The sequence below is a fragment of the Somniosus microcephalus genome, chromosome 6 (assembly GCF_052327205.1).
Source record: "Somniosus microcephalus isolate GS21.2 chromosome 6, FLI_Smic_1.0, whole genome shotgun sequence".
Classification (NCBI taxonomy): Eukaryota; Metazoa; Chordata; class Chondrichthyes; order Squaliformes; family Somniosidae; genus Somniosus; species Somniosus microcephalus.
Window position 1 is genome coordinate 174,005,254 of NC_140992.1, and position 9,839 is coordinate 174,015,092.

Here is a 9,839-nt window from a genome sequence, read left to right on the forward strand (position 1 = left end):
CAAGCCTGCTGAATCAAAGACTCTCAGGAAAGGTGGTTCCAGGGGAAGCAGCTTTGCAACTATCGTCACTCAGGCTGGGGAAGAAAAGTCTCAGAACTCATCTCCCAAAAAGAGCAGCACAGTGATGCCTGCTAATGCCTTTCAGAAGCCATGTTTATTCTGCCAGAAGAATCATACATTGGATTTCTGCAGTGACATCAAAGCACAGCCACATAAAGACAGAATCGAATTTCTGAAGTACAATGGCCTATGTTTTGGATGTCTCTCTCAGGGGCACCTGAGTAGAAACTGTAAGCAAAGAACAACATGCAGAGAGTGCACTCGGAAACATCCCAGTCTGCTGCATATCCACAAAGAAGAACAAGTCTCTAAGAAGAGTGAAGAAAACAATACCGACGAGAAGGTTGTTTCAAGTGCTCTGGTGTCGCTAGAACCAGAGACTTGTGGATTCACTGGGGCCGGTGACAGTGATTGTATTCTTGCCATCGTACATGTAAAGATCAAGTCTAAGAGGAGTGAGAAGTTTGTGGAGACTTACGCCTTCATGGATCCAGGTAGTTCAGCAACGTTCTGCACAGAATCACTCATGCGACAGCTGAACGTTAGAGGCAGAAGAACAGAAATCCTATTACACACCATGGGTCATGAGAAGTCAATGCAAAGTTATATCCTGTCAGACTTAGAAGTGTGTGGGCTTGAAGAGAAGGACTTCATAGACCTGCCTAATGTTTTCACACAGAGGGAGATTCCTGTTAAAATAGGGAACTTAGCCCTGCAGAAGGATGTGGAGAGATGGCCTTACCTGGAAAAGGTGCGTCTCCCATATATTGAAGCAGAAATTGGCCTGTTAATTGGAACCAATGCCTACAAAACTATGGAGCCATGGCAGGTGATAAACAGCAAGGATGACGGACCCTACGCAGTCAGGACAGCCCTTGGATGGGTAGTCAATGGACCGGTAAGGAGAGATGATGGCAACAAGTCGAACAAGGAGCAACGACAAAATGTAACAGTTAATCGTATCTCTATCGCAAGCATTGAAGAGCTGTTGATACAGCAGTTCAACGCAGACTTTTCAGAACGCAGCTGTGAGGAAAAGACAGAGATGTCACAAGAAGACCATCAGTTCATGGATTTGATGACAAGGTCTACACAGTTCATTGATGGCCACTATCACATTGGTTTGCCACTGAGAAGACAGACCGTGACGATGCCGAACAATCGCTGCATAGCAGAGCAGCGCGCCATCAGTCTAAAGAGCAAGCTGAACAAGAACCCCGACTTTCACGAAGACTACAAAGGCTTCATGAGAAACATCATAGCGAAAGGCTATGTTGTAAAAGTGCCTGAGGAACAGTTGAACAGAGACGATGGAAGGGTCTGGTACATTTCTCATCACGGTGTGTATCACCCAAAGAAGAAAAAGATCCGTGTAGTGTTTGACTGCACCACCTCATTCAGAGGAACTTCACTGAATGACCAGCTGCTTCAAGGTCCTGATCTTACTAATACCCTCATTGGCGTCTTGACGAGGTTTAGACAAGAGCTCGTTGCCATGATGGCAGATATAGAATCAATGTTCTACCAAGTCAGAATCCCTGATGAAGATGCTGATCTTCTGCGTTTCCTTTGGTGGCCAGATGGCGACGTTAGTCAAGCTATGGTGGAATGTAGAATGGCTGTACACTTGTTCGGAGCCACATCATCTCCCAGATGTGCAAGCTACGCTCTCAGAAAAACTGCAGAAGATGGCAAAGGCAAAGCACCATCAGAGGCTGTGGAGACAATCTTCAGAAACTTTTACGTCGATGACTGTCTGAAGTCCGTGTCAACAGAAGACGATGCCATTGCTCTGTCAAGAGACCTTAGAACTGTGTTCGAATGGAGGATTTCATCTGACTAAGTGGATAAGCAACAGCAGAGCAGTTCTAGCTTCTATCCCAGAAAAGGAAAGGGCCACTGAAGTCAAAGATCTGGACCTGAGCCACGATGTCCTTCCTATCGAGAGAGCTCTTGGTGTACAATGGTGCATTGAGTCAGACACGTTCAACTTCAGAATAATGGTGAACGAAAGACCATCCACAAGACGAGGGATTCTCTCCGTGGTCAGTTCCATCTATGACCCTCTTGGATTCCTGGCACCACTCATTCTGCCGGTGAAGCTGATCCTACGAGAGCTGTGTAGAGACAAGAGAGGTTGGGATGAAGATATCCCAGAAGGTCAAGCTCAGAGATGGCTCAGATGGTTGACAGATTTGCAACAACTTTCTAGCTTCAATGTCAGAAGATGCATCAGGCCTGTGAGTTTTGGAGTTACAAAGACGGCTCAACTACATCATTTCTCAGACGCCAGTGAGGACAGCTATGGCACGGCTACTTACCTCTTGCTGACAAATCAAAAGGGCCGGAAACATTGTTCCTTCCTCATGGGGAAATCCAGGGTGGCTCCGCTGAAGCAGGTCACCATCCCGAGACTGGAGTTGACGGCAGCGGTTGTTGCAGTTAAAGTTGACAAGGTGATGCGGAAAGAGTTACAGCTCCCACTAGAAGAATCTGTCTTCTGGACGGATAGCACGACGGTGCTGAAGTATATAGAGAATGAGAAGATACGCTTCAAGACCTTCGTAGCAAACAGAATCTCATCCATTAGAGAAGCTACACAACCATCTCAATGGAGGTATGTAAACACCTCATTAAACCCAGCAGATCAAGCCTCACGGGGATTGAAGGCTGAAAACTTCATGAGGAGTGAAACTTGGATACAAGGCCCAAGTTATCTGCTGGAAACAGAGAGATCATGGCCAGAAAGACCAGATATGCCAAGTCAGATTGCTGAAGACGACGTCGAAGTCAAGAGATCAGTCACAGCAAATCTCATAACTACGAAAGAGAACTTTGACACAGTGAACAAGCTTGTTAACCATTTCTCAGGATGGCACCAGTTGAGGAAAGCAGTTGCATGGTTTCTAAGGTTGAAAGAGTTGCTGCTACACCTGAGCGGTAAGAGAAAAGAGTATCGAGCCACTATCCATCAGTCTGAAAGTAACCCCGATAAGCAGAGAATGCTTCTACAGCAGTATATGCACCAGCACAAGACCACATTGGGTAAGAATTCATTGACCGTGGAGGATTTGGCCAAGGCTGAGATGGAGATAGTTTGCTTCAGTCAAAGACAAAGATATCCAGAAGAAATCGAAGCTTTACAGCGAAATACTCCAATCAAGAAAGGTAGTCATATCTACAAGCTGGACCCTACACTGCAAGATGGAGTACTGAGGGTGGGAGGGCGACTAAACAAATCTGCTCTGCCAGAGGAGGCCAAGCATCCTGCTATCCTTTCTAAGGACCTCCGGGTTGCTACTCTCATTCTTCAGCATATACACCAGTGTATTGGACACAGTGGGAGGAACCACGTGCTTGCGAAGCTAAGACAAAGATACTGGATTCCAGGAGCTAATTCTGTAATAAGAAAAATACTCTCTGAATGCATTGTTTGCAGACGGTTACACGACCCTGGAAAGACCGATCACAAAGCTCTGCCTGCTACAAGAGGCAGCGTGAAAGGTTCCTGAACAAAAAAAAGTGGACATTTATATTGTAAATATGTTGAACTCATTAGTTTATGACTCTTAAGAATGTTTGAGTAATTGATATGCTTCATGTGCCTAGTCAATTAGGGGCCAGAATGTAAGAGTCATGAAAGTTTAAGAAAGAAAATACTTTAAAATATTGGTTAAATAGTATAATAGTTAATTTACCTGACTGACTTATTGTATTGAGAAACCCCCTCTTTTCTTGTTACAATAGTATAGGCTGAGTGACCCCCTTTATTCTTGCTACAATGGTACAGTCCTTAAGCTTGTCACATGGTATCCAGCCATTTTACAGCTCAAGCACCACGAGGCTGGAGAAGGCAGAAGCTTTGAGGGCTGGAGCAATACAGTTTCTGATCGTGTGCGTTTAAACGTGTTTTGCTTTGTAATTCTGTTTGTAAGGTGTTACAGTAAACAGTTTAAAGATAAAGTTATGGTTTGGAACGTTTTATTTCGACACGCGTCTACTTGTTGCTAAAGCCTCAAAGCTCAGTGGCTGCATGTTTGGAAATTACGAAGCGCCACTACGCCATCCCTGCCACCATCAGGCGAGCCAGCCCCTCTGCAGACTGGGGAGACTACTTCCCTGGAGGGGAGCGGTGGGGGGAATGCTCTGAGGAGGAAGCAGTTCCAGGAACCAGCGGGCTGCAGCAACGCAAGGGGGGTAGGGAAGCTCGGGGGCACGTCTCCCCGGAGGGCAAGTCAGGCCACGAGTACTGCTGCACAGAGCGCAGAAGAGGTGTGTTCCCTCGCAGAAATGAGCGCCCAGGCTCGGCTCAGGCACACTGAGCTCATGGCTGCAGTGGCAAGGATGCCTGAATCCATCGAGACACTGGCAAGGCATGTGCAAGACTTCGGGGCATCACAGGCAAGGAGTGCGCAGGACCTCGGGGCAGCACAGGCAAAGAGTGCGCAGGACTTCGGGGCATCACTGGAAAGGACTGTCCAGGACTTCGGGGCATCACTGGAAAGGACTGTCCATGGCTTCAGGGCAGCACTGGAAAGGACTGTCCAGGGCTTGACCGAAGCAATGGAAAGGACTGTCCCGGCCTTCAGCGAAGCACTGGAAAGGACTGTCCAGGGCTTCACCGAAGCACTGGAAAGGACTGTCCAGGGCTTGACCGAAGCAATGGAAAGGACTGTCCCGGCCTTCAGCGAAGCACTGGAAAGGACTGTCCAGGGCTTCACCGAAGCACTGGAAAGGACTGTCCAGGGCTTCACCGAAGCACTGGCACCTGCCACGCCAGTGCTGAGTGCTACCACGCAGTCACTCGCTGGTCTCATGCAGACGCATATTGAGGCCACGCGACCAATGACTGCTGCCACCCTCGCTGGATCAGGCGGGATTACCCGGGGCCCTTGCAACACCACAGCAGGGCCTCAATCTGTGGACCAGACGATTGGTGCGCATGCTGCAGTGCTGCCTCGTCAGAGTGCCAGTGTGTCGTTCGACCAGGGAGCTGCTGTCCACTCTCAGGATGTCAGCATTCCTGATGCCACCGTGGGCACGTCTCCACTGCAGCTGCCACCACCTGCAGGACAGACTGCTTCCACCCATTCAAAGTTGGAGCAGTCAGCATCCGGGCCCTCCAAGGCCAGAGGTCGTCCAGGATGTCCCTCAGGGGCATCTGCGCTTTCCGACAGCCAGCAGGCCTCCCCCAGCCTTGATGCAGCCACTGGGGTCCTATTACGGAGGAGCTGCAGGGAGGGAAGGGGCCGATCTCACAAGAGAAGTAGATCACCATCAAGAGGGAAAGAGTAGAAGGTGCAGCTGAGACGTCTTTTTTGTAGAAATCAAGGCCGTGGATGCTGGTCTGAATGTTAGTAATGTTTTGGATAGTCTCCCGGGTGTGCGAGTTCCTTAAGTGTTAGTATGTTAGTTTTGCTTTCTGTAGCCATTGCTTTATCATGTTGGAAGGAAGCACATTTTGCAAAATAAACAACTTTTTTTATTTACATTGGCCATGTCTGATATTTACATTCACTGCCCTTCATAGGCTTTGGGTTATCCGGGCGGTTCACTTCCTCCTCATCGAATGGCACCAAGCATTCCGTCAGAGGGGCCTAGAAGCGGCTTGTTATCAGCCTCTGATGGACGGCCCTTCCAGTTTGTACCTCCCTCCCATCTTGGTCCTCCTCCTCCTCCTCCTCCTCCGCTGGTGCTTCAATGGCTGGTGGCATTGGCTGGGTGCGTAGCATGGCGAGGTTATGCAGCATGCAACAGACTACGACGAAGTGGGAGACTCGCTCTGGTGAGCACTGCAAGGCACCTCCGGAATGGTCGAGACAGCGGAACCGTTGCTTCAGCACACCGATTGTGTGCTCCACAATGTTCCTCGTCGCCTGATGGCTCGCATTGAAGCGCTCTTCAGCAGGAGTGCTGGGCGAATGGAGCGGCGTCATCAGCCATGGGCACAGAGGATAGCCCTCGTCACTGAGAAGCCAGCCTCCTGGGTGAGCTGGGGCCTCGAATAGGTCTGCAACTGAAGTCTGGCGCAGGATGAAGGCGTCGTGGCTGCTGCCAGGGAACTGCGCATTGACTGTGAGGATCAGCTGTCGGTGGTCACAGACCAGCTGAACATTCAAGGAATGGACCCCCTTGCGGTTGCGGAACTCCTCTGGATTCAAAACAGGCGCCCGCTAAGCCACGTGCGTGCAGTCAATGGCGCCCTGCACCATGGGGAAGTCCACTATTGCTGCGAAGCCCTCTGCGTGCTCCCGCTGCTTCTCCAGTGTCATAGGGAAGATGTACTGCCACCTCCTTTTAAATAGGGCATCTGTTACTTGACAGATGCAGCAATGCACCGCAAACTGCGATATGTTAGCGATGTCCCCAGTTGCGGCCTGGAAGGAGCCGCTCGCATAGAAATTCAGGGCAACAGTCATCTTGACAGCCACCGACAGAGAGGTCCTGCACCTTATGTGAGGCTGCAGATCTGGCTGAAGCAGGTGGCACAGATCAGTCACCACCTCCTTTCTGAAGCACAGCCTTCTAAGATACTGCTCCTCTGACATGTTCAAGTAACAGAACTGCTGTCGGAAAACCCTGGCAGCGTAAGGTCTGGTGTGGTGACGTCTGTTGGCCCTCCTCTGTCTGGCCATTCCTGGCCCTCTCTCCCTGCATCCCTGTGCCCTTTCCAGATGGTTCAGCAGCAGGATGTTCCCCTCCAATGCAGCCCCCATAGTAATAGCGCACAAGAAATTGTAAGCGTTGTGAATGCTCACCAGCTGCAAGGTGATGGTCAGTAGGCTGAAGTTCCTCTGGCCAGCGCTGGCTCACTGGTGCAATGGCTCTCAGAGTGCAGCTCAACAACTCTGTGAAAGTTTTGAGGAAGTTGTGCTCCCAAAATGGCTGCCGCTTTTATACCAGTGCAGTCCCCTTTAAAGAGCGCCCCCCTAGCCCGAGAACGACTGGGGAATGTTCCAGGTAAGCAGTCCTTATTAGCGCCAGGTGGAACGGTGAGGTGCAACACTGAATTTCCGGTCTGGGGTGCCCAAAAGGCGTTGCACACTGAAATGACGTCATGATCTGCCTGCGTCCGCAAACGGGCGCTAAGGTTTAGCGCCGGCGCAAAATGCCCACTCAATATGGGAGGAGGCGCTGGGTTCACTGCGCCCGGCCGAAAATTGGCTACTGCCCCACTTCTCGGCCTCTTTAGGCACTAATTGGAGGTGCTGCCAACCGAATTTCTCCCCCATAGTCAATTCTCAGTCTGCGTTGTATGCCCCTACAGGTTGAGTCCTTAACACAGCAACTTAACAACTTTAAGATCCTATCACACAAGGATCGATCCTATCAAACAAGGATCACGTCCCTTCTTATTTCTCCCTATCACACAAGGGTAATTGTTTCCATCACACAAGAAACAGGGACCTCTTAACGAACCTAGTTATTTAATAATTCTAAGATCCTATCAAACAAGGATCGGTCCGATCACACACGGACTCTGTCCGTTTTCACCTTTACCCTATCACACAAGGGTACTTATCCTATCACACAAGGATAATTGTTTCTATCACACAAGAAACAGGGACCTTCTTAACCTGACGACGTCTTTCTTACCTTCCCCTTATACAATCTGCCCGGCCTGTTTCAGGGTTCAAGTTTTACCGTCAAGCTGAAAGAGGAAGTGATTACAAAAATTTCAACTCAACCCTGAAATGAGTCTTACAGATTGCACTAATCCCGCCGAGACAGACAGACGACACTAACGCACCGTCCAAGGAAGAGCCCCTTTAGTGACTAAAATATCACCGATAACTGGTCAGTTAGGGTCCTTCCTTAGAGCATCACCGTGTTTTTGTCCGTTTACTCACCGGCAAGAAGTAAGCAATCTCGGTGGAACCTCCAAGTAATACTGTCAAAATCTCGACTCCGAGTAAGACTCTAACACAAAAGCAGTACCGTCAGATTGTTAGTTTATTTTACTTGTGCACAAGGGGAGAGAGCCTAGTCAAGGGCTAGGCTAGCAACTCCGAAAATCATCAGTTATCACAGCATATTTATACACTTAAGAAAACAAGTTCCTCAGCGATGTTATTCTTATCTAATTAACCACTTTAACAGTGTTATCAAATCAACACTCGTCTCTGCCTAGTAACAGTTACCATCTCCTTATAGGGACTAGCCTTTTCTCGACCCTTACTCATTGTTGTGTCTGGTTTCGGTTATCACATCCTCATTGTTGTTACACCTGCTGTCAACTTGTATGGTATTTACTGCTGAAGTAAGTTCTAATTTTAAGTTGACCGAATATAATATCCCAGCAAGCCTTGCAATCTATAGTTGCCCCTTTTTCTATATTTCCACAGTATACAGTCGGGAGGGAGTGGCCGTGGGAGACCTCAACATTGAATCTGGACCCCATGAAGTCTCATGGCTTCAGGTCAAGCATGGGCAAGAAAACCTCCTGCTGATTACCACCTACTGCCCTCCCTCAGCTGATGAATCAGTACTCCTCCGTGTTGAACACCACTTGGAAGAAACACTGAGGGAATCAAGGGCACAGAATGTACTCTGGGAGGGGGACTTCAATGTCCATCACCAAGAGTGGCTCGGTAGCACCACTACTGACTGAGCTGGCCGAATCCTGAAGGACATAACTGCCAGTCTGGGCCTGCGACAGGTGGTGAGAGAACCAACACGAGGGAAAAACCTACTTGACCTCGTCCTCACCAATCTACCTGTCGCAGATGCATCTGTCCATGACAACATTGGTAGCAGTGACCACCGCACAGTCATTGTGGAGACGAAGTCCCGTCTTCACACTGAGGACACCCTCCAGTGTGTTGTCTGGCACTACCATCGTGCTAAATGGGATAGATTCAGGACAGATCTAGCAGCTCAAAACTGAGCATCCATGAGGCGCTGTGGGCCATCATCAGCAGCAGAATTGTATTCAACCACAATCTGTAACCTCATGGCCCGGCATATCCCTCTTCTAACATTACCACCAAGCCAGGGGACCAACCCTGGTACAATAAGGAGTGTAGAAGAGCATGCCAGGGGCAGCACCAGGCGTACCTAAAAATGAGGTGCCAATCTGGGGAAGCTGCAACACAGGACTACATGCATGTTAAAAAGCGGAAGCAGAATGCTATAGACGGCTAAGCGATCCCACAATTAATGGATCAGATCAAAGCTCTGCAGTCCTGTCACATCCAGTCGTGAATGGTGGTGGACCATCAAACAAAAACGAGAGGAGGAGGCTCCATGAATATCTCCATCCTCAATGATGGTGGAGCCCAGCACATGAGTGCAAAAGAAAAGGCTGAAGCATTTGCAACTGCAACCACCTTCAGCCAGAAGTGTCGAGTGGATGATCCATATCGGCCTATTCAGCCAATTCGATTCATCCATATGATATCAAGAAATGGCTGAGCGCACTGGATACAGCAAAGGCTATGGGCCCCTACAACATCCCAGATATCGTGCTGAAGACTTGTGCTCCAGAACTAGCCGTGCCTCTAGCCAAGCTGTTCCAGTACAGCTACAACATTGGCATCTATCCGACAATGTGGAAAACTGTCCAGGTATGTCCTGTTCAAAAAAAGCAGGATAAATCCAACCCGGCCAATTACCGCCCCATCAGTCTACTCTCAATCATCAGCAAAGTGATGGAAGAAACATAGAAACATAGAAGATAGGAGCAGGAGTAGGCCATTCGGCCCCTCGAGCCTGCTCCGCCATTCAATGAGATCATGGCTGATCATCCAAATTCAGTACCCTGTCCCCACTTTCTCCCC